This window comes from Adiantum capillus-veneris, chromosome 15, assembly GCF_014529385.1.
Source record: "Adiantum capillus-veneris isolate H3 chromosome 15, ASM1452938v2, whole genome shotgun sequence".
NCBI lineage: Eukaryota > Viridiplantae > Streptophyta > Polypodiopsida > Polypodiales > Pteridaceae > Adiantum > Adiantum capillus-veneris.
This window is the reverse complement of record NC_140945.1, coordinates 96,771,205-96,797,678: the sequence shown is the minus strand read 5'-3', so window position 1 is coordinate 96,797,678 and position 26,474 is coordinate 96,771,205. Positions and strand designations below refer to the sequence as shown.

Sequence of the window (26,474 nt, the reverse complement as noted above, 5' to 3'; positions counted from 1 at the left end):
TAGTGGATGCCAGCTCAAGGTGTAGAGCTCGACATCTCAACACTCCCCCTCGAGATCTGCATGTCGCAGAGTCCAAGCATAGTCCGGAAACGTCGAAGCTTCTCAGCTCCGAAGGCCTTGGTAAAGATATCCTCTATCTGCTCCTCTGTGCTGACGTAGACCAAGTCGATGTCGCCCGCCAACACTCGCTCTCGAACGTACTGGTAATGGACCTCTATGTGTTTGGTCCTGGCATGGAACACTGGGTTCCTAGCCAATTGCATGCTGCTGAGGTTGTCACAATGGATGAAAATTTGTTGGTCCACCTGCACTCCCAAGTCCTCAAGTAATGTGCGTAGCCAAGCTACCTCGCACGCCGCAACTGCTGCACCTCTGTACTCGGCCTCTGTGCTCGATAAAGCAACCGTAGGCTGCTTTTTGCTGCTCCAAGTAACAACAGCACTCCCAAAAGAGAACATGAAGCCACTTGTAGATCTCCTATCAACAATGCTACCTGCCCAATCTGCATATGTATACTCATACAATGCTAATGGTGCATCTGCTGCATAGAACAATGCGTAGTCAAGAGTCCCTTGCACATACCTAAGTGTGCGTCGTACTCCATCCAAATGTGGCTTCCTCGGAAGCTGTATGAACTGACTCTCCAAGCCTACTGTGTAGGTCAAGTCTGGCCTCATGATAGTCAAGTAGATTAGACTACCCACAATCTTCCTGTACATGTTGACATCCTCAACAACATCACCCTTCTCTGCACTCAGCTTTGCATTCACATCCAAGGGAATAGAAATCGGCTTACAATCAGCCATACCATACTTTGACAAGATGTCCAAATCATACTGTCTCTGTGATAGCCATACACCCTCTGGAGTCCTGATCACCTCAATGCCAAGAAAGTAGCGCAACTCGCCTAAATCTTTCATTTCAAACTCCTGTTTGAGAAGACCCTTCTCATGGTCAATCTCCATAGCATTGTCACCAACAATAATAAGGTCATCTACATATATGGTAATGACCACAATCCCCACATCACTCTCACGTACATAGAGTGAATGATCAACATGAGCTCTCCTAAAACCAATACTGACAAGATACTTGGCAATCCTGTCATACCATGCTCTAGAGCCCTGCTTCAAACCATACAAAGCTTTGAGAAGTCTGCATACATAATCTGGGTAACCTGGATCGACATAACCAGGTGGCTTATCCATATACACTTCCTCTTGCAACTCACCCTTCAAGAAGGCATTCTTTACATCCATTTGATGCATAATCCATCCTCTAGATGCAGCCACTGCTATGACAGCTCTCACAGTCGTCATCATTGCCACTGGAGCAAAGGTCTCCTCATAGTCTATGCCATACGTTGTGAGCGGGATGAAAACACACACAGCGCCTCTATAACAACCCGACACACACTCTTGGGAAGATACACACACACACACTATGGGGCACCCCTCGGCTTACACAACACACCTGGCCGAGACAGGGAACACACCTCTGGAGTGAGAGGAAAGAGACTATCCACTTGCCCACTCCACACAGACACACACACACACACACACACACACACACACACACACACACACACACACACACACACACACACACACACACCCCCCCAAAAAACTCAGCTCAAAAGAGGAGAATTTCTGATGTTTAGATACAAATGAGCTTGGGCCAACACCAATGGGGCAAATAGCTCACACAATATGGGTAAAATAAGCCAGATACAATCACAAACTGGAGCAGAAACTTCGCTCATAAGAGAAACTTACACAGAAAAACAGCAGGAAAAGAGTGAGGAATTTGACAAAATGGACAGCGCCATCGCGTCCGGAACGGCCCAAAACCCCAGCCTACAATGTCAAAGTGCTCAAATCCGACCTCGGATGAGCAGTTTACGGCCAAAACAGGCTCCAAAAACACCAAAAACACACCTGCGGCTGTTCCTCCTCTCTTCTCCACGTTTTTTCTGGTCTTCTCTCTATTTTTTCAGTTCCCACACTTAGATTTTTGAGTTGGGCACCCTTGGCCTTTTAGATGACCTCAAACGGACCCCGAACAGGCCAAAAACTGACCTCGCAGTGCATAGTTGTCACCTTTTTGCATCATTCGCACACCTGGCACTCAGCTTTTTTCCAATAATGCATCTCGCCACCACGTGAAGTGGCCCCAAAAAAAAATCCTCATGATGACCTTTCTGCATAATTCTCACAAGCAAACACCCACGTTGTGTTCGTCCTCATCCGCGTGCAAATATTGACCTCGTTCGCCCTCCTGACGCCACTAGATGCCATCTGACGCACCTGCTGACCTCACGTCGTCGGCGCGCGGATAGCTTCCTTGAGAAGTTTTACGCGCTACCAACTCCTCCTTATTGTAGAAAAACACAATGGTACTAGTAACGATGAAAATAGATGCACTATGTACATGGTGTCCTACGTGTACACATGTGGGCCCCACATAACCACCTGGCTAAGGAAAATGGGAAATCCTTTATTTGATGCACCATGCATGTATATGTACATATGCGCAATCCCTTGCTCCAAAAAACTCCTGACATAATTTGCCCATCCCCTAGCCTGCTAGATCATTCATGATCAGCAGCAGCAAAGAGAGATATGAGACTCGCCGCATCACAGGTCTCCTCATCCCTCACCAACACTGCTTGATCCACAGACATCTCATCTTGCTCCACCATCATCAATCTAGCATGATACAATTTATGACGCAACCCATTTACCCTTGACTTATGTAGAACACCATCCAGGTTAGCCAGCTGATATGTGCCATTTGGAAAACACTCCACTACCTTGAAAGGGCCTTCCCACTTAATTTGAAACTTCTTTTGGAAGGTGTTGTCCAGCTTACTATTGTAGCGCAAAACCAAGTCATGTTTCTTGATACCCTTACTTTTAACCTTTTCATTTATCTTTGCCAAAGCCTTATCCTGTATCTGCCCATAATGCTCCAATGCGCTCATCCTATCCAACTGGACCTCTTGTAACTGCAAGAGCCTCTCTTTGAATGCATCACTAGGCGACCCAAGCAACTTCTCTAACATCTTGACCGCATGCAACTCTACCTCCACAGGCAATAGTGCTTCCTTTCCATACACCAAATGAAATGGAGTAAATCCTGTCCCTGTCTTCACCGAAGTACGGTAAGCCCATAATGCACTAGGCAATTCCAAATCCCAATTCTTTCCTTGGTGCTCTGTCACCTTAGAAAGAATTTGTACCAACTCACCATTGAATCTTTCATTTAAGCCATTACACTGCGGTTAATAAGGAGTGGTATGCTGGTGCCTAATCTTCATCTTTGTGCATAAGAAGTCTAGCAGTTTAGCTCTAAATCCTGGCCCCTTATCTGAAAGTAGCTCTAATGGCACCCCAAACTTGCAACATAGTTCATCATACACAAATTTTTCCACATCCTTTGCAGTGATCTGTTTTACTGCTATAGCCTCTGCCCATCTAGAAAGATAGTCCATTGCCGTCAAGATATAGCTTTTGCCCCTGCTTGTGATAGGTAACGGGCCTATTGCATCAATCCCCCACTTTTCAAACACATCAAACACCATAATGGTTTTTCGTAGCTCTGGCTTCAACACTCTCTTCCCAAATGCTTGACATCTATTGCAAGACCTACACCAATGGTGAACATCCTTGTGCAAACTAGGCCATACATACCCCTCTTGCAAAATCTTATGCAAGGTGATCTTTAGAGCAAAATGGCCACCACATGCGCCTTCATGATTCTCTTCCAACACTCTGTAAAGCTCCTCCCGCCAAGGTACACGTCTCAACACGAGATCAGCCCCTTTCATGTATAAGACATCACCAATCAATTTGTACCTGTATGCTCTATGCACAAAGCCAGACTTCTTAGACTTCTGAATCTCCTTTGGAATGATTCCTGTTAGCAAAAATTCCTCTTCTTGAGCCAAAGTTTCCCGGCCATGATAAAGAGGTAAATTGGTCCTCAATACGAATAGCTCCCCAATCATGCCTTGAGCTGCTTCATGTGCCTCTCCATTTAGAGCACGTTCAATGTGTCTGATGCTCCATGCTTCGAACTTTTTTAACAGGCCTTTAATTCTGAAGCACATTTCCTTCAATGAGGTGTTCTTGCTCTTCCACACACCCAGCACTTGCTTCACCACTAACAAGGCATCACCTTTTATGCTCAACCTTCGAACCCCATGCTTCAAACAAATGTGTAATCCGGCTTCCAATGTAGCATATTCAGCCTCATTGTTACTATGCGCATCCAATTTGAACCCTCTCTTGCATACTAGCTTCCCCTCTCGATCATAAAGTGCTATACCCCCTGAAGCTGCATCATGGCTCTTTCTGTATGAACCATCAAAGAACAACACATGTGCATTGCTGATCTGTGGCACTTCTTCAACTACCTTTCTCACCACCTCTTCCTTAACAATAAGGGGATTCTCCTTGTAGGTCAACAAATCAGCTAGGGTAGCCCTTGTACTATCTTCCACTAGAAAAGAGAACTCAAACTCTTGCAGCTCAATTACCCATTTCTTCACCACATTTGACATGTTAGTACCATTAATTAACTGTGGCAAAAAGTCATAACTCGTCAAGAAAACAAAAGGCCGTGGTAGCAAGTAATGACGAAATCGTCGACAAGAAAATATTACACTGGCCATCACTAGCTCTACTTTCGATAACTTTCTCTCCGCTACCAACTTCACTCGGCTTGCACAATACACTGGTCTCATATAATGGCTGCCCTTCCCCTTTTGCAATAGCATGGCTCCAATGGCATCATCCCCTACTGATGGATTTACATAAAAAACTTTCTCCCAATCAGGAGCCTGCATGGCTGACAACCCCCCTAACACCTCTTTCACCTTTTGAAACACTTCTTCACACTTGTCATCCCATTGCAATGGATCATGCTTTGCCACTTGCTGTAATGGATAAAGAAGCTGCGAAGACAATGGAATAAACCGTGCCATGTACTTCACTTTGTGTATAAATGTTGCCAATTACTTCGTACTCATAGGTGATGGAAGAAGAATAATAGACTTCACCTTATCTGGATCAGCCTCAATGCCATTTTCTGACACCATATGGCCCAATAACTTCACCCTTGGCTGTGCTAGATGACATTTCTTTGGATTTAGTTGTCCTCCACATTCATCATATCGAGCCAATACCATCTGCAGCTTCTCATGGTGATCAGCCCTACTGCTATAGACACAGAAGTCATCCATAAAAGCTTTAACACAACTACCAATGAATGGTTCCAACACCCAATTTGCTCTCTCTTGATAGAAGGAAGGTCCATTTGACAACCCAAACGGCAACACTGTGTAGCAATAGCAGCCCCATGGCGTAATAAAAGTTGTCTTTGTGCGGTCTTTAAGAGCAATCTTCAATTGAAAATAGCCTGAAAAACCATCACACACACTGTACCTCTCATAACCTGCCACTGAATCCAAGATCTGATCAATGAATGGAAGAGGATATGGGTTCTTCTTAGTGGCTGCGTTTAAGGGTTTAAAATCCACACAAATCCTCCACTTCCCATCCTTCTTTGGACTGACTACTACTGGACTCACCCATTCTGTGGTCTCCACAGGGACTATGAACCCTGCCTTCAATAACTTGTCCACCTCTTCTCGCAAGGCTTCCATTTGCTCTTGACCCATCCTTCTTAGCCTTTGCCGCACTGGCTTAGCACCTTCTTTCAGCTCTATGTGCATCTCTTCACCCTTGAACCCTCTGATCTCTTCATATGAAGTAATGAACAAATCAGGAAAACTAGCCAGCATATGCAAAAATATATCCTTCTCCATAGCTGAGAGGTCTCCACTGATCATTTTTGTCATTAATTCCTGCTTCTTTGACAACTCAACCTTGGTTTGCATCAGCCCTTCAATCACTTCATAAGGCCCTTCACTTTCATCTTCAACTTCATTCGCAAATGCGACTAAACCACACTCCTGGATTTCTTTATCCATCAAAAGAAATGCAACATCAGCATCCTCATCACTGCTAGTAGTGCTATCACTGTCCTCATCTGTCACCGTGGAAGAGTCTTCATCACTAGACTCATCCTCATCTTCATAAAGCTCCTCTAATCGTTTCCTTGTGTCCATATTATAAAGCTTCTTGGTACCTGTCTTTCCATAGAGGCTAATCGTACCATGTCTGCCCAATATAATAGGGTATGCTCCCAACCCTGCTGGCATCACATGAAAATCAACCACTGCCTTTGCATCATATGCCTCCACTTCTAAGCTCTTTACAACACCCAAGCATTTTACTTTTTGATGGTTTGCCAATCTGATCCGAAACCCTGACACCCCAGCCACTGTGAGACCCATCTTCTCAACGCATGAGTGTGTTATGACGCATATTTGGGCTCCGCCATCCACATAACCTTGTCCCAAATTTTTCCTTTTATGCCACACATCTACTATTGGACAAATGTCTGGTAGCTCATCCATTGCCAACACCTTTACTGAACCTCTCTCTGGCTCTTTCTCCATTGGGTTAACCATCCTCTTCCACTGTCGCTTTAGCTTAGGCACCATCTCTATAAGCTGCCCAAAAGTAACATCTGCCTTCCTGCTCGTCAAATCCTCCCTCAAGTCATAGCTTAATTGCCCATCCCCTAGTGGAAAATCTGAAACATGAAACTTTCGACGAGCTCTCCTTTTCCTCTTGGCCTTGACATCCTCGCCTTCATGGTTCTTTCCTTTCTTCTTACTAGGACCTGGGGCACTTCTTCCTTCCTTATCCTCTGTGGTCCTCTTCCCAATAGGCATCACTAATGTATCCTCTAGCTTTGATGCCTTCTCCAAGGTGACTACACTTAGCACTTTTGTCTTTCCTTTTTCCTCCTGGGTCAGTCCACTGGTTCCTTCATCTCCCTTAATTTCGATGCCATAATCATTTGACCTAGTTAGCACCTGTCTTGGCAATGGATACATGTCTCCCCCCATCCTTGGTGGCTTATCACATTGCGGGCTGATGTGACCCAACTCTCCACAATTATAACATGTGGGCGTCTGCCTCCAAAACCTACCATTGCTTTGTCCAACACCATTCCTAGGCCTTTCTTCACCTCCTGGCTGATTTGCAAACCGCCCTAGACCTCGATTATTTCCCACTTGACCTAGCATGTTTAGGCTGAGATTCTTCATCAAATCTACCATTTGCCTCATGTCTTGCCTTAGGCCATCATCTTGCACTGCTGTAGTGACCACTGCTGGCATAACCTGAGTAGTAACAGGAACCACTGGTTCATGATGAACCCTTGACATGCGCCCTTGTAAAGACTCTATAGGCTGAAATTCAGACCTCATTGGCGAAGACTCCACCCCTAACTGGCTCATTTTCCTGAGCTTCCACTCTTTGTTCCTTGCTACCTCTAGTGCATCCTCATATGTCCTAGGCTTCTTTAGCTCCACTCTCCAACGTATATTCTCCCAAAGACCAGCTAAGAACCTGTCCTTCTTTATCATGTCAGGAGGGGGTACCTGTGGTGCTAAAGCCTTGCACATTCGCTCCCAGCCAATGAAAACTTACGTATGTACGCATCTACTGGCTCACCTTCCTTTTGCACCAAAGCCTGTACTTCTTGCCACACTTTGTCAGGATCTTCTATCTTCACAAACTCCACTTCCAAACCATGTCATAGATTGTCCCAACTCAATCTTATAGGTGGATCTGCTGCACGCAACTCCTCTTCAAATGCCTTGGACCAAACTCGTGCATCACTCTTCAAACAAATTTGGAGAAGGCGTAACATTTGCGTAGGGTCATGAATCTGGTTGCTAATGCAGGCAACCTCCATCTTTTCCAAAAAGTCTTCCACATCTTCATCACTTCTTCCATGAAACTCCGGATAAGAGAAAGCCATGGCTAGAGAACCCCTTCAAACACACGTGCAAGAACCCAAGACTTTTGACTACCCAATCCCCAGAAACTTCAATGGAGCTCAACTTTAGATGAGAACAAACACATGCACATCAAATGAGTTTTCATAGTTGATCATCGGAATTACAACAGGCAAAGGACATTCCAGTATCTCCCTTAATCTTCTTGGCCCGAACATGAAGACTATGCGCTGCTGGAAAAAAATCTTCCTGGACACATGAACATTTATCTGGATCCATTAAAGCCAACCAAGAAGCTCCCAAGAAGGCACACCTTACTTAACCTCTGATTTTGCCAAAATTTCAGCAGCATAACAGCATAAATGGCTCAAAAGACCAAAAAACCAGCCATCATAACTTGGAAAAATTTTGGCAGAGTTTCCCCAGAAATAGAGCAGTAGGAACCCAAAATATAGACTGTATATGTATGCATAAACTGTCAACAATAGAACCCGAGCATCAAGTAGGACTCACTAGTACATAGCCTATGGCGAGGTCACGAAAAGGGTGCTCCAGCTACCTGTATCACCGAAAGGATCTCCACATTTGAGAATCCCCCAGCTCAATAAAAACCTCACGCTATCGACCCTCACACGAAGGATAATGCAAATCGCGTATAGTCAAGTCTCAGAAATGACTATCTTCCAGACCAAGTCTCAGAAATGGCTGGGACTGACAAATACAACCAAGTATGGCTCCACAAATGCGTACAATGGCAGTTTCCACAAGTAACGTACAATCCAGCAGACAATGCGCTCAAATAGGCGCCAAGTGATGCATACCCACAACAACTGCAAGTGACATCACTGCTAGTATATCACTGTACTCCAGCTACCTGTACCTGTGTGAATCACCTGTACCTGTACCTGTACCTGTCCCTGTAACTTGTAACCTGTAACCTATAACCTGTAATCTGCAACCTGCAACCTGCAACCTGTAATCCCGAAGCTCGAAGCTCGAAGCTCGAAGTAGAAGGCACTCGAAGAAGATCCTCCGTGGGGGTGCCAAAAGAATGTGAGCGGGATGAAAACACACACAGCACCTCTATAACGACCCGACACACACTCTTGGGAAGATACACACACACACTATGGGGCACCACTCGGCTTACACAACACACCTGGCCGAGACAGGGAACACACCTCTGGAGTGAGAGAAAAGAGACTATCCACTTGCCCACTCCACATAGACACACACACACACACACACACCCCCCCCCCAAAAAAACTCAGCTCAAAAGAGGAGAATTTCTGATGTTTAGATACAAATGAGCTTGGGCCAACACCAATGGGGCAAATAGCTCACACAATATGGGTAAAATAAGCCAGATACAATCACAAACTAGAGCAGAAACTTCGCTCATAGGAGAAACTTACACAGAAAAACAGCAGGAAAAGAGTGAGGAATTTGGCAAAATGGACAGCGCCATTGTGTCCGGAACGGCCCAAAACCCCAGTCTACAATGTCAAAGTGCTCAAATCCGACCTCGGATGAGCAGTTTACGGCCAAAACAGGCTCCAAAAACACCAAAAACACACCTGCGGCTGTTCCTCCTCTCTTCTCCACGTTTTTTCTGGTCTTCTCTCTATTTTTTCAGTTCCCACACTTAGATTTTTTAGTTGGGCACCCTTGGCCTTTTAGATGACCTCAAACGGACCCCGAACAGGCCAAAAACTGACCTCGCAGTGCATAGTTGTCACCTTTTTGCATCATTCGCACACCTGGCACTCAACTTTTTTCCAATAATGCATCTCGCCACCACGTGAAGTGGCCCCAAAAAAAAATCCTCATGATGACCTTTCTGCATAATTCTCACAAGCAAACACCCACGTTGTGTCCGTCCTCATCCACGTGCAAATATTGACCTCGTTCGCCCTCCTGACGCCACTAGATGCCATCTGACGCACCTGCTGACCTCACGTTGTCGGCGCGTGGATAGCTTCCTCGAGAAGTTTTATGCGCTACCAACTCCTCCTTATTGTAGAAAAACACAATGGTACTAGTAACGATGAAAATAGATGCACTATGTACATGGTGTCCTACCTGTACACATGTGGGCCCCACATAACCACCTGGCTAAGGAAAATGGGCAATCCTTTATTTGATGCACCATGCATGTATATGTACATATGCGCAATCCCTTGCTCCAAAAAACTCCTGACAACGTCTGTGCATAACGAGAAACAAGATTCTTTGTAATGTTTGGGACATGAAGTACATCTGCTAAGTACTTTGATTTCCCACTCTTCGTATTTAGAGGTATGTCCCCTATATGAGCAATGGGGTGAGTTGTGTCATCTCCTGTCTGCACATAGTCTGACACATCTGGTTTGCGCATATCTCTAAACCACTCTCCACGAGATGTCATGTGATTAGAGGCACCTGAATCCACATACCAAACATTATCTTGGGTGGAATTTTCTGCAGTCATTGTATTCATTACATGCTGCATAACAAACATGCGCTCGTTTTTTCTGTCATCTGCATCTCTGCTAGTAGATGCATAGTTGCCTTGTTCTCTCTTTCCACTTGCTTTTCCCTTTGGACAGTCACGTGACATGTGACCTCTTTCACCACAAGTCCAACATTCTCTGCTATCTGGAGTATGTTGCTGTCTGCTTGATCCTGCACCACGACCTCTTTGACTCCCCCTGCCTTGAGACTGGTTTCCCCTGCCACCTGTATTGTTTTGATTTGATTGACCTTCCAGAAATTGGCCCCTTCAACCCCTTGGGCCTCGACCACGACCTCTACCTCTACCTCTGTTGGAGTTAGAATAGAAGGCCTGTTCAGAATTATTTCTGCCATGAGAAGAAGATGTGTCAAGGTTCTTCTCCTCAATAATAAGCATAGAAATCAAATCTTGGAACACGGGGATGTTATCTCTTGTATTCATGGAAGACCTAAAATATACATACTCATCTCCTAGACCATCCAAGCATGCACGGACAATGTCATCTTCTTCCACTGAGACTTTAATAGATCCAAGAGCCTCAATGATACTCTTGATCTTCAAGGCATAATCATTGATTGAGAGGTTGTTCCTCTTAACCTGATTTAGCTCCGACTTTATTTGAAGCTTCCTGGCCTTGGTGTTCACCTCGAACACTCTGCCTAAGTTTCTCCATGCAATGGTGGGGGTTTCAGCATCCTGTAGATAGCCCATCATGCCATCTGTGATGCTCATAGAAAGCCAATACATCACTTTGCTCTGGCCTTGTTGCCAGTCCCTCAAAGATTTCCTTTGTTCTGCTGTAGCATTTGCCTCGGGAATCTCTGGTTCCTTTTCATTGTCTCCTTCTACATAGTCCCAATAACCTTTTCCTTTTAGGAAATTTGTTATTCTGAACTTCCATGCAGGGTAGTTATTTTTCTCAAGCTTCTCAGTAACAATCTGACTGAAACCGTCAGACATCTTGAAGCACTAAGACAAAATAGCTGCAATCTGTAAAAACCTGCAAATCTGTTGAACCTGCTATCGTGGTACCTGTAACGCTTTCTACACTCAATGAGTGTCCACAATCAAGCGTACATACAACCACTGTACTTGTACAATAAATCTCTGTATACTACACTTTGGAGACCTGTTCAGAAACTTGTCGTGGATTGCGAACGAAGGGATTGTGATGCTCTTGCTCTCTTAGCCTCTCTTTCTTGCACCATGCTCTGATACCATTGAGGCGGTCTGGGGCGGGCAACAAGAAGAGTGGCCTCTAGACACCCTTCAAGGCTCCCGTGCTGCTCAATGGGGCTGGGGCACAACACAACACAAACCAAAACAACAAACCCACCGCCAAATCCCAACTACACAAGGGGCACCACCTAGTTTAAGAGCGAACTAGGACGCAAAAGAGGAGAATCGTTAGAGCAACCCACAAACAAGCAAGGAATTACACTAACCCTAACATCAATGGAATACTCTCACACACTAAAACACGAGAGAGAGAGATAGAGAGAGAAAGAGATAGAGAGAGAGAGAGAGATAGTGCTCGGGCTGCTTTGAAACGTATCGGCGATGATCAAGCAAACACAACTATATATTTAAGAAAGAGAGAGAAAGGGGGAGGGGGTGCTTGTTGCATTAATACCTTCTTACAAATCTGTCATTACAAATCAAAGTGAGATTAGTACTTGTTCAACATAGCTTGCGTAAATTTCACCACAACACATCACAAGAAAAGCCACCCCAATCACTGTCTTAAGGCCAGGGGAGTCCTCTCCACCCTGTCGCCCTCTTACAGTATGTGGGATTTATGGCTAGATTGATGACAACACCAGAGACAAGCTATCAAGAACTTTAAAAAAAACCAAGACACTTACGCATCATTGTTGTCCATTACTTCACGTTGGAAAGGGAGACAAAATATCCAAGATTAGTCCAAATCCACCCTCCTTGATTTAGCGAATGTTGGGCTTACACTAGTAGGAGAAATGATAGATTTCCTACTCTCAATTGAATGATCACTCTCTCTCTTACAATGGCATAGATTTCCCTTGCTAATCCCCTATTACAACACATGCACATGCATAAGACAATGAGCTTCCACTCAAGAGCTCCTTCTAGAGAGGTTGAGCTTGGCTTCTCAAGCTATAGCATAGTGCTCTTGCTTATGGCTTCCCCCTTTTATGCTAGCTACACCCTCCTTTTATAGCAATTTTGAAGGCTAGGGTTACTCCTCTAACCATGGTTGAGTTAGATTTTCAGCAATTTATCTAATTTCTTTTGCTTGGAATTATCAAGAAGTTGGTGGGGAAAGAGAGAGGAGAGAAATGGAGGTGATAGGACTTTTCATAGTGGGTTAGTGTTAGTAGAGTTAGTATTAATTTACAAATGGAATTGAATATTTACAATGGGAGCATCCATGTAGGATACAAATAAGGAAGAAAAACTCTTAAGAGGTAAGAAAAGGTGGATTTCTTACAAGGTTGATGCTCCAAGTGTCTTGAGTAGGGCCAATTTTGACGCTTGTTGACGGTCCACTAGCTTTGACGGTACATTTTTTCTCCACTCTTGACCTTCCTTGGGAGACAAGGTAATTGAAGTTGAGTAATCAACCACCATGATGCTGTCTTTTAAGAGAAGAGGCTGAATTTTGTGGTTTTTTGATAGATATGGGTAATTTGGAGGAGGAAAAATGAGACTAGGTGGTCAATTTTGGAATGGAATTGTGTGTGGGAGGTATGAGTTCACCATGGTTTCTCTTATTCTTCAAGGTTGAGGAGAAGGTGAGTAGTGTGCAGAGAGGAGTGGTGAGAGAGATGGGGATGATGAGTGGAGAAGTGTGTGTGAAAGAGGAAAATGATAAAGTGGAAGAGAGAGTGTGGCTGCATAGAATGGGAAAACTGGGGTCCACTAAAAAAATCATAGCTCACAGCTGGTAGCTCCAAAAATCATGAAAATATTTGGGGTGATTATTCAGAGCGTGGGCTACATTTTCTCTTTTGACCACTGCTCCAAATTCGGAGTGGAGATAGGTGCCAAAATTCTCACCAAAAAGCCTGTTTTTTATGCCTGCAAAAGTCTTTTAGTGGTCCCCTCCTTTGTTGAATTTGTACAATGCATCCAAGAGTGAGCCTCTCCTTTGTCATATTATAATACAAAGCATTCAAGTTGCCCTTGACCCATGCATGGAGGAGGATTATTGGTGAAATAAGAAATATATACATGGTGGGACTAGTGTATGGACTATTCATGGACTTTAGCTCAATGAGCACATGGTGTTAGAATAATGAGTAAAAATAATAATAAAAATATGGAGGAGTTATGGATATGGAAAGATATTGGAATCATATGATATGGTCCCTCCTTGAATTATTTTGGGTGAAAGAGAAAAATGTATGCAAGTAAATAATATAATAAAAGTAACCAATGAGTAGAAATCAATTTTTTGTTTTCACGAGGGTGAGGGTGAAAATGTGGGAGTGATTTGTATAAAGGAAAAATATGAGGTTAGAGTATGTACATATTGGCAAAAAAATATATAATTATGGTGTAAGAGGATGAAAGAAGGTGTACATAGGTTTAATAAAACACACACCTAAGTAGAAATATTTAAATAAAATACCAAAATAATTATTAAAAATCCCTATATTTAGGCCATATATACAATGAAATATTTACACACAAAGAGGCCATAATATACTTTTATTTTTTTATTTTTTTTATTTTTTTTGGCTCACCTAGCCCAGTGACTAGCTAGCTGAGGGTTTTTAAGAAGATATGGGAAAAGTCCCGTGACTCACGCACGCCTATGTACAGTGAAATGGTAGGGATAGCCACAGTGTTTGGGTGATTTTGGTAGGGTGAGGTAACTCACTGTGGCAATTACAAAGAGCCGAAAAAACGGCTATCACCATGTAAAGAATGAGGATGCAAGAGAGCTGCACAAGACAATCACAAATCACACAGAGATGGAAAGCTTCTTCTTCTTCTTCACAGAAAAGAGAGTACAAAATGACTAAGTGCTAAAGCTGAAAAGTAGCACATATGTACATGCGGTCACTAAGTGTGAACTCGCTAGAAGCGTACTAGGCTGGCACTATAAGTGTAGTCCAGCTGTAGAATCACTGGCAGAGATCCTCCGTGTCGGTCACCTAACGCGCCAGTGAGTAAATGCCGTAAGCGGCCAAGACCCATAGTGGATGCCAGCTCAAGGTGTAGAGCTCGACATCTCAACAAGAGGGACAAGGTAGGGCAAGGCCATTGCTTGTTGGCAGGTGCTACAACTATGGGGAAGAGGGACATTATGCACTAGATAGCCCTCATCCACGGAGAGAAAGAGGTGGTATCTACCAGCTGTTTGGAAGAGGAAGAGGTCAAGCACAGTTTAATGGCCAAAGAGAGCAGGCAGTCAAGAATCTAGGGCAGCTAACTCTGGCAGATGGTGGTTATTGGCAGACATGCCACAAGTAGATGCTAGCATAGCAAGAACCAAACCAACATACCAAAATGTCTGCCAAGGATGTAGCTCAACCCACATGTGCATGGAAGCAAATAGAGGATTGTCAGTCAGCTACTCGACCTTCTAAGACAATCACTAGTTGAGGAAATCAAACCTAGACATCCTATGTGCTTGTGACTGCAAAACAACCTACAACGCTCACCCTACGAAAATCAAGACTGAAAGTCCTTGAATCACCTCAAAACTCACAAAGGTTACTCTACTTACCAAGAAATCACTACCCTATGGACTTTAACCCTATATCCTGCGAGTAACCACTTGTTGCAGCAAACGTGTATGAAGACAGGCAGTCTATTATAGGTCACCAATTATCAACTTGTATGATCCTAATTTGTAGCTCTACTCACCGTGAACCTACTAGAATGAAGAACTCGTAAAATAGACACACGGTTTGCAAGGTAACTCACTCAAAAGCTTGTGGGAGCCAAAATCTCACAAGCTTGGCGTTGGTGCGCAAACCTTTTTTGCTGATGCTAACCTGTTAGTGGTGTCAGCTTCACAATGGCTGCTTTGTAGCATACGTAGAGAAGATATAAGAACTCTCTCTCTCTCTCTCTCTCTCTCTCTCTCTCTCTCTCTCTCTCTCTCACACACACACACACACACACACACACACACACACACACACACACACACACACGGCACACAGTAAACGCAAAGATTGATTAATTCAAAATTCTCCTTAGGGTTACAAAACTTTGTTGTATATATATTTTTCTTAAGTGGTGCATTCCCACCAACCATAATCTCTCAGAATTACATATTACAAAAAATGGGTGATCTTTCTCAGTGTTCCATCAATCAGCACTCCCCCCCTCTAGGTCCATGTCGTCCCTGACATGACTTGTCCATGTCTTTTTATGGTCTTCAATCCGTTCCATTTCTCAATAGAACCCCGGTGGCTTAATCATCTTCATGTATATTTATATATGATGTTGTCGAGGCTCACCGTTGGTCCAAAAATCTTGTTTTCATATGTGGAAAAACTTGTATAGAAAGCCTCTTCAAACGCTTGCATGTGGAAGCTAGGTAAAAACATCAAGGGTTGGTAGAAGTTGGTGTAGCACTTGTGGCAAGGGTTGAGTGGAGACGTTGTAAGCCAATTTGAGAAGAGTGTGTCCCATTGATAATAGACTTGAGTATGTGCGATATGAACACCTCAATGCAGGCTAGCTGTATTTTGCAGATTTTTCCAAAGAATTATGCACGTCAAATCAAGAGAGACAATGAAGAGCTTAATGGCGCATGTTAGGGGTTTCACCATATAAGTCCCACTTATTCTCTCTCCTTCTTTGGATGGTGAAAGCTTAGGGTAATTAAGCCAAGTTGGATGCTTTTCCATAAGCCTTGAGTGGCCCTTCTATGCTCTCATCCTTGGTACGAGCAGTAGGAGACATCATCTTTGACAGATTTTGGAGCATTGACCAAACATACTAGATATTTTGGGTACTTTGTGAGCCAACCTTTTTCTCCACATTGGCTATGAGTCTACTATTCTCTTGGATACTGCTTGATCTATGATGTCTTCCTGAAATAGTGGAGTAATCTCCTCTGCTTGAAATAGTTGCACACTTCATACTTGAGTAAAGGGTAAGGGAGGGATGGCTGCATCCACTCTTCTCTGATTACATTTGTATCTAGCCGTAGCACTCCCATAGAGTGAAACATCCTCTGCTCTCATTCTATTGCTACTCTGGCACCTTCTTTAGTGGATTTCTCTATCAAACTTTGGAGATGGGCCTCGTCCTCTGCTATCCAAACTTCAACCCTTCCTCTTGAATTTATGGAGGTATCTCCACCAATATAGGTTTCTTAGAGCTTTCTGGAATCTCCATTGGCTCTTATTGGGCATTGACTCCTGAGTCACTTGGACCTAGATGTGTATCTTGACCTTTGGTTCCCTCCACTTTTTGTCTTAATTTGGCTAATTGCTGTTGTATTAGCTTGTCTCTTTTGATGGCTTCCTCAACATTGTTAATTAGAAGCTCTTGTAGTGTTTCTAATTGACAGTTCATCTAGCTATTCTCTTCTTGGATCCCTTACTACTCTTTCTTGAGTCTTTCCTCAATTACCAAGGAGCCTTCCACTATCTCAACTCTTTGTCTTTGCTCTAATTTCAGCTCTTTCTGAAGTGTCATGATCTGAACTTCCAGGGCCTATATGGCCTGACTATCCACTCCTGCACTTGCTCTTGTATCCCTTGGGGTTCCTCTTAGTCTTTCTATGGTCAATTCTTGGAGATCTATTTTTTCCTGGTTTGTGTGTTTAATGCAGGTATGGATGATGAGGAGTGTCTTTCTTCTTTGTCACCCCAACAGAGACAGTGGTACGTGGAGCATCATCGCTCTACCACACCATCGCGCGTTCCTACTCCGGCCGCATCTCCCTCTGTTTCGGAGCATTCGATGTCGACGAGACAATCTTCACACTCGTCTAGGCATCGACGCTCTAGTGGTGACGACGGCGGTTGTTGTGGGGATGCCGCCGCTGATGCCTCAACACTGCCTCGTGTTCGAGGAGGCTTTTTACACTCCCCTTCTTTGCTCGCCCCAACACCAGCCACGGCATCGCCATCTACACAAGGTTTTGCATGGTTGATGGCCGTTCCTAGTAGCTACACACCACTAGATACTCCTCTAGGAGTCACTCTAGTCGACACTCCTCGCTTCGGGGCCCAGACTCCAGTGAGACACTTGACGTCCGTATCCCCGTCGACACGTCGCTAGAGACCCCTGCCAGGACACCTAGGTTCATGCGTCACCGGCGAGAGGGCTTGCCTTACTCCGTCGACTTCAGCGACGGGATCATCTTGGATGATGAAGGCAAGAAGGTGATCTTGCGCATGCGTGGTTTTTTCTCTCAAGTGTTTAGACACTACATACTAACTCTAGGAGTCACTCTAGTCGACACTCCTCGCTTCAGGGCCCAGACTCCAGTGGAGACACCTGACGCCGTACCCTCGTCGATACGCCGCTAGAGACCCCTGTCGGGACACCTAGGCTCACGCATTACCGGCGAGAGGGCTTGCCTTACTCTATCGACTTCAGCGGCGGGATCATCTTGGATGATGAAGGCAAGAAGGTGATCTTTGCTCTCAGGTGTTTAGGCACTACATACTAAACACCTGGAGTGAAGTACCAAGTGATTTAAAAGACAGAGTCATCAGCATGCTTCATGACGAGTTTCCCGTTCCAACACGGGATGACCGCTTCAATGAAGACGTGATGAAGGTTCGAATGCGCGAATACTGCAAGCATAAGCATTCCGAAGTGCAAAAAGAAATTAAGCATGGGTAGAACATACCAGATTGGCTAGCCAAAGAAGATTGAAAGAATGTGAAGAAAGCAGCATGTGAGAATCCCGACAAATGGAAGCAAGAAAAGGAGGCATCCAGAGCGCGAGTAGAGGCAGGGAGCTCGCACCACTTGGGGAGCGGCAAGTGGACATCATTTGAGGCCGATTTTGTAAGTGTTTTTGCATTGCTCTTTAGGTTTGATAGTTTAGGGTTTAAGGGTTTTTAAATTCTAACATAATGGATTCTTTGTATGTTTTGACAGTGGTCGAGGACAGTAATTTGCATATTCATGAATATTACCATATTATTCATATTGTTTTCATGATTCAAAATCTTTTATGCAACACAAATCTCCACATCATTGCCTCCTTCTAGTTCCCCTTTGTTTCCTACACTATGTTTACTTTTAGAGCCTTTTCTGCTTTAATAGTTAAACTATCTAGTGGCCTTCTTGTGCCTACTTCTATCTCTATTGGAGTGATGTGTGAGAGGGAGGTGGCCCTCTTAGTCTCCTCCAAGAATTGTAATGCCTCACTGTCTTTTGTGGCTAGCCTTGCGACATCCTCTTCGGTGGTGGTTGGCTCCTTATTTTTAAACATTTCTTGGGCTTTTGTGAGTCCTCTTAGAGTTGGGATATTTTCTTGTGATAACATTCCTCTTTTTGCATGAAACAAGATGACAATTCTAGCTTGAGTTCTAGTTCTAAGTCTTTATCTTCTTTTCCATGGTTGGATAGGCTTCATCTACTAATTGCATAAGGAGAGTAATGCAAGGTTGGTCCTCAAACAACTGAATGAGAATCTGATCTTAACGTTTATTTTTTGTCTCCACAATGACCCACTGGATATTTGAAACCTCAAGATAGATTTTTATCCATTGAGCAATTGGACTTGTGTTGAGAAATGTGGTCATTTCTTTCAGCCGCTATTTGTTCTCCTCTCTTGCTGTGGAGAGGTTCTCCATGATGTTGGCCATATTTAATAGCTTTTTTTTGTTGGCTCTCATTGTTTCTTGCAAGCCATTTGTCACATCAGTTGTTGAATTCATGATTAAATTGAAGGAATTTGCAACATCCAATCAATTTGTAGATCTTGAGCATGATATTGCTTAGCATGTTGATGATGTGGTGGTCAAAATTTTCATAATCCTCAATGCTCTGGATTGGAGCATTGAATTCTTTCTACATCTGTCCATCTTCCCATCTTTCTACATCTTCAATTCTTTGTTCATGTTAGCTTTTTTTAACTTTCTCCTCATTTAATTTTTCTTTATCTTGATTATTTGTGCTCCAAATATCTTTGCTCGTGGTTTCTCTTACTTCTTCCTCTTATCGGTGTGGAAGAGTACTTTTTGGTAAGCTGCCTTCTACAGGGTCTTTGGGAATGGGAGAGAGAACCTTGTGTTGAGTTGCAAGATCAATAGTGGTAGCGCGCAACTGTCCCCAACTCCTATGATTAATTCCCCGAAATGGTATTCTCTGGCTATGGGTCAGGTTTTGAGTATTTAAGTTTCCTCTTTGCTTCATGAGCCCTTTCACTTTCCTCTAGACCATAAAAGGAACTCCAAGTCTCCAACCTTGCTAGTGGATCGGTGGCTCCTTGTTAAAACATTGTATTTTCTATCATGAGATTTCTAGGATCTAGTTGTGAGAACTTTTCAAAAGTATCCTCATAGCCCACTTTCCGTTTCAAACTCTACTTACTTCGCAGTTGTTGCATTTTTTTCCAGAGCGAATGCTATCTTTATATCCCCGCATCATTGCACCACGGCATGCATACACATTTTTGTCATCGCCACGGTGTTGCATTTGTTTGCATCAGCATTATCGCTATCAATATTGTGATTGTTTGAGATGTCGTGCTTAATCCTGGTCGGGAAAGGTTCGTCGTTTTCCAATGCTCGAGAAACAAGAAGGATCGCAAATGATGGTCGCGACACTGATCAACATGAAATACCAAAATGATTCTTGTAGTTTACATTTTGATTTCAAGTGCTCATTCCATTTACAAAGTTATAAGGTTGGATTTTTTAGAGCAGGCATAATAACAAAATAAAATAAAATGAAGGGATGCCTTTGGGGGCTCCTGTCTGCTCGTGAGAGAGAAGAGGGAGATGGGGTTCCATTTGTGCTTTGCCGACTGCTAGGGAAGCAAGCTGTGAGCATTTCCATTTGAGAGCATACACTGTGTTTGTGTGTGTGTGTGTGTGTGTGTGCACGGGCACGTGAGCTTCATTGAGAGAGAGTGAGACCTAGAAAGAGTGAGTATTACCCTGTTGAATCAAGCCAGAGAGAGATTGTCTCTCTGCATGATTGTATTCAAAGAGAGAGAGAGAGAGAGAGAGAGAGAGAGAGAGAGAGAGAGAGAGAGAGAGAGAGAGAGAGATTGAAAGAGGGGAAGTCTCTTCGAGGCTTTGTATTCAAAGATAGAGAGAGAGAGAGATTGAAAGAGGGGAAGTCTCTCCGAGGCTTTGTATTCAAATAGAGAGAAGAGACAGAAGGGATTGGAGCCTGGTTGTGCAAGGAGGGAGAGTGGAACCTCTTTAGGGGCTGCTGGTCAATCAAAGGGAAGAGACCAGTCCAACCTTGTGGGGCTGCAAACAAACCCGGGGAGAGAGAACGAGGGGCTCGGCCCTGCTAAAAACGAAGAGAGAGAGAGAGAGAGAGAGAGAGAGAGAGAGAGAGAGAGAGAGAGAGAGAGAGAGAGAGAGAGAGAGAGAGTCTCTCTGAGTGAAGCGAGCAAGAGAGCTTGTAGGCTCTGTTGCAAGCCACCAGAAAGAGAGATTGGAAGAGAGAGAGGGCTTTGCACTGAGCACAAACGAGCGAGATGAGAGGGAGAGAGAGAGAATTTCTCTCAGTGTTGAGTCCGAGAGGAAGAGAGAGAAGTTGAGAGAGAGCGTTAAAGTGCCAAAGCGTGAGTGAGAGAGAGCGAAGTTGCATCCAAATTAAAGGGGAGAGAGTGGCTCACCGTCGAACGGTGAGAGGTGCTCTCCCACTAGTTTTTGATTTCACTCACAAATTTCAAGCATTATTACAAAGACGGCCATCGAAGCTTGGACTACCGTCAAACTGCACAAGCGACGGCGCAACGATCACCATTAAAGTGAAAACTCCTTGCCTAGCTATTTGCACACTTCACGCACTATTGTTTTCATCTAGCCACTCGTAGAAAACTTTCGTAAAAAATTTGTAATTTAGCAAAAATAGTGAACCTTTGTAAAATTTAATCCTCGAGGGTCGTGAGAATCACTTTGAGCCTCACCATCAAGTTTCGACTTTTGACGCAGCGATTTCAAAGCTAAATTTTCTCTCTCTCGCTCCATTTGATATAAAAACAAAGCAAATATTTGTAAAAGTGATTTCAGCTCAGACATCATAATATAAACACAATTTGTGTATATTCTCATTATGTTGGCTCGCAAGCATTCACTATAACATTTTGTTACAAATCATCACCATATTTGTGCCCGTGTTGTGTTTGTTATTTGCAAGTGTGTCTATACTCCACCACTCCAGCGCTCCCTGGCAGCGGACATTTAGCACATTATTTTATCTCTAAGTTCCCTCCATCTTTCTCAATGGGTTTTGGGGGTTCATATTGCACTTATCATATATCTTTGTTGGGTATCTGGGGGGGTTCTTTGGGTCTTTGTCCTCTTTGCCTTGCCCATCCAGATATTTACCAGACAGTGGCACGCTAGGTAGGGACCTTGACTTAGTCGAGGTTCCGCGACATGAACCTACTTGGAAGGGGACGTATGCATAGTGATAAAGAGTGGGGAGAACATCCTAGGGAGAGTGAGTGAGCTAAGAGATATCATAGAAGGGAAAAGGAAAAGGCATTACAAGGGCATTCTAGCCCTGCAACTCCTTCACAACAACAAACTCCAAAAGTATCAACTCCACCAGGGAAAGGTCCATCGGGTACTTCACTGTCTGTCCATGTTTCCATCATGGCCCAACCCTTTGCAATCCAGTCACCCCTAGTGTTACCAGCTAATCTCGCTCGCCTTGTGCACCACTTATCCCACTCCTGACATTTCATGGGTCACCCTTGGAAGATCCTGCTGCCCATGTAAACAATTTTAAAATTGCTTGTTTGACGTCACATATTGTCGAGGAGAGACATTGAATGACTTATTTTAGCACCACACTAAAAGGGGAAGCTTCGAATTGGTTTTCCAAGCAGCAAGCAAATTCTATTCCTAGTTTTGCCAATTTTGAGCAAAAATTCGTAGCCGCTTTTTGCAAACCTCCAAACTTTTTCTCATTTTTTGAGCAATTACGCTCCTTTAAGCAAAATTTCCGCATGAAAGCATCGAGCAAGCCGCCACCAGGTTTAGGAATTTTATCGACCATTATACTCTCACTTTTAACATTGATCCACTTACCATCATGGAATCATTTCTTAGGGGGTTGCATCCTAGTATTCAAATTTTAGTGAGGCCTCAGGCTCCACAAGATTTAAATACTGCTATCACATTTGCTGTTAATGTGGAGAGTTCCTACACGTGTGCTTATGAACCACAACTAGTTGCGACAACATCTGCATCATATTACCCATGGCTAGCACCACACTCTTTACCCATGTCCACTCCTAGTTTATCTTTACCAGCCCCATCTTATGTACCTCAATTAAAATCGACACCACCTTTGCAATTACCAGCTGTTACGCCACTCCAACTTCAAGCTACACCATCGCCTCTTTCACTCCCAGCACGCACACCTGTTATAGACACTTCCTCTTCATCCACCTCTCCACACCTCCCGGCACCGGTTTCTCATGCTCCCCAACCTTTTGTGACTTATCCTCAATCTACTTCTACCACTGCACCTTCCATGCATCACAGGGGTGGGGATGGTTATGAGAGCACTGCATCTAGTATTGCGGACTTGAAAGACATGATGACTAATTACATGAACCAGTTAAATGAAAATATGAAAGCTGTGACTCTAGATATGAACTTTTTGAAGCGCCAACAAAATTTGTTGTCCGCTCGCCGCCCTGAGCCTAATCCCACTAAGATTGTGTGTCGTGCTTGTGGCGTACCTGACCATCTTTCCAAAGATTGTCCCACAGTCATCCGCACTTATGAGAGCTGTTTGGGAAAGGCCCCATACTGAAGAAAATTGCTATATTGAGATGCTCCACATGATGAATAACAATTCTACAATACCACCGCCAGGCCCCATGAACCATTGTAACGGGAATGAGAGACCTCCAAGCCCTAGTTGGACACTTTTACTAAGAGGGTCTCCTAGTTTTCTAGACATGGCTTCTTCTAGTTTGGCACCCACAACAACCAATAATCCATCACTTCATATGATTGATTCTGTTGGATTGCCTGTGCATGCTATTACACGAAAGGAAAAAGAGAAAATTGTTGAGGAGGAGAGAGACCCTACACCCGATGTTGCTACCCACCCACCCCCCCGCGTTGTTGTTCTCATTCTCGACCCTTTGCCCCAACCTCGTTATGTTCATATTCACCCTACCCCAAATGATGTTGATGAGTCTTCTCTTTGGTCTCTCTACTTTGATGGAGCTTGCCGCGGTGAAGAGAAGGTTGGAAGTTGTGGTATCGTCATATACCCACCCGAGGGGGATGCTATGCACCAACGTCTGATTAGACGACGTCAGTTTATCCATAGCTAGATAGCATTAGTTTCTTTTTGACATAGATTATGTATCATGAGACGACTTTTATACGTCTTTTTGAAAACCATGTATATTTTTTAAATAGTGACAATGGTTTGTAACTATTGCATTTGCAATGATTAACAATCAAGTGATTTTGCTGCTGTGTACAATTGTCATTGATTTACTTTTATCAATTCACGCTTGTCATTTTTGTATCTTTATTTTGTAAACAATACGTACTATGGATGATGGAGTTAATGATTATATTTTCTTGTGGGTGACTATTTTGGGTTTATATTTATCTTTGCACTTTTTTTCAAAAGTACATAGACAAATGAAACATTCAATATGGTTGATGGGTGGTAGGGCATTCAATGCCCTGCCACCAAAAACTTTCATCTCGGGCGTCGCTATGAGCGTCGCTATATTAGGCTCTGTACCGTCGCTATAAGCATTGCCATTGATGGCCCTGCAGCATTGCTATAGGCGTCGCTATATAGCGAAGTCCATAGCGACGTATATAGCGACGTTGTTAGCGATGTCCCCGTATTGACGTGGATAGCGACGCTCTTAGCGACGCCGGGGGTTATAAAAACCCAATGTATTTCCGTCGCTAAAAGCGTCACAAGTGCACACAACCTCTTGTAGTGGAAGCATGCAGCAATCGGCCTGTATACCACTCTCATCGAGAGAGAGAGAGAGAGAGAGAGAGAGAGAGAGAGAGAGAGAGAGAGAGAGAGAGAGAGAGAGAGAGAGAGAGAGAGAGAGAGAACAGAAAACATAAGCCACAGCTTGACCCTCTGACCATGTATGGGGTCGTGGCTTTGGAAAAATGACTTAATATGGCACTTTGCCTATGAAATAAGTCGAAATTGTAGGTTCTTTTAAGTGTTGTTGTGTGTTGATAGCAACCAATAATCATATTAATAATCCATCCTTAGTCTGTCCTTGACAGAGTTGAGAGTGTGATAGCAGAAGCGTAATACATGAAGTGGTAGAATTGAATCCACCTACTAGCATGCCTTGCATGTAGAATTGTAAGCCCTTGCGGAGAGTGATGGCCTCGACCGTGAGAACCAAACCGTAAATGCCTTGCACAGTTTGGTAGGGATTCTGTGAGGTGATATTCCCTATTTTGCCAGTTTTTTTGAACTTATGTGCCACTGCCCGTGATTCCAAATCATTGGGTAGTACCTTGGTACAAGGGAGAAACCTTGCTTCATGTAAAAGTGTCAAAGAACTGGTCATCCTGCTGAAACCAGTTGTCTGGAAATGTCAGAAGGAAAGCTCGCTCAAATGTAGAGCATAACCATCTCTGTTGCGCGAGAGAAATTTGGCCTGAAATATCCTGCAGGCATATGAAGAAATTCCCCAAGGGCGTGTGCTCATAGCAGACCCCAAACGGGAAAAATAGTAATATAAGGCATGAGGAGGAGGTTCAAAGGGAGGAATCTCTTGATTAGATTCTCTCTCTCTGGATCTTATATTTCAAGAAAGGCGAGGTTAAGGTGATAAGGATTGACAAACAACATCAAAAGCTCAAACAGAGGGATGTCTAGCAAGGGTTCAGCTCTATCGAGAGGATATTTGAAGTCGTGGAGTAAGCCATTGCCATGGAGATCAAGCACTACATAAGGGATGTGTTTTGCAAGATAGAGAGCAGGTAATAATTTGATCTAGCAAATGGCGGAAGGGAAATTTTGGAAACTGAAGAGCAGGGAAACAACGCAGGGTGGGGTTTGCTTGGCAATTACGGATTTCTTCCATTGGGTTGGAATTTTTTGAATATGGGTTTGCAAATCAATAGGCCTACTGACGATGGAGTATGCAATCAATTTGTGACAGGATTTCAAATGGCAATTTATTGGAAGCATCTTCTGATTGCCGACATAGATTAAGTGTCGATAATTGGTTTTAATTTATTTTTTACTGTTTTTGTGATCGGAGTCGTGATTTTCTTTCGAGATTTCTCTGTTCTCATCTCTATATCTTCTTATTAACACTAAATTGGTCGTAATCGCACTGGTTTCCCTTGGCTGGAGGCTACACTAACTATCCATCTACACCCAGAAGCCCGACGCTTTCTCGATCGACCTTGGAGAGACATGCACTTTGACGACTGTTTATAGACATTTGCCTAAAATGACTGGTAAACGGGGATCACAATGTCGTACAACATTGCTGAGGAATCAACAATGTCTTGAATAACCATCTTGGTTAACTTAAGAGAGATCCACAAGAAGAGTATGCTCCTACAACTTTCCAACGTTTCATGAACACACTCATTCCTCTCAATCCCTCACTCAAACCTGCATCTTTCATGGTTTCTCTCACCTTCTTCAACATTAACCTCCCCTCTTACTTCCATAGCTCTCATATGAGCTCTACATGTACATACACCATCTCTCTCTGTCCCTCTATTACTTCCAAAGTACAATTCCATCTTACCTCCTCTCTATATACATAAAATTCAGCATGTAAATCATGATTAACCTCTGCAAATCAAGAGATCTCACCAACCGAATTGCCATTTTCATCACGATAATCAACCTTGGCAGCGGTTGCGTAAAGAAGAGAAGACAAAGAAGAAGATCGATAGTCATTTTGAGAACCGACACAAGTAAGTCAAAAACTTCTCCAAGCTTCACCATCACAAGGAT

The 26,474-nt window shown here is 43.6% G+C and overlaps 1 pseudogene; it reads left to right on the top strand.

Moving 5' to 3' along the window:
• Window positions 1-22,568: 22,568 nt before the first annotated feature.
• On the top strand, window positions 22,569-23,329 carry LOC147441119 (uncharacterized; annotated as a pseudogene).
• The last annotated feature ends 3,145 nt before the right edge of the window (window positions 23,330-26,474 follow it).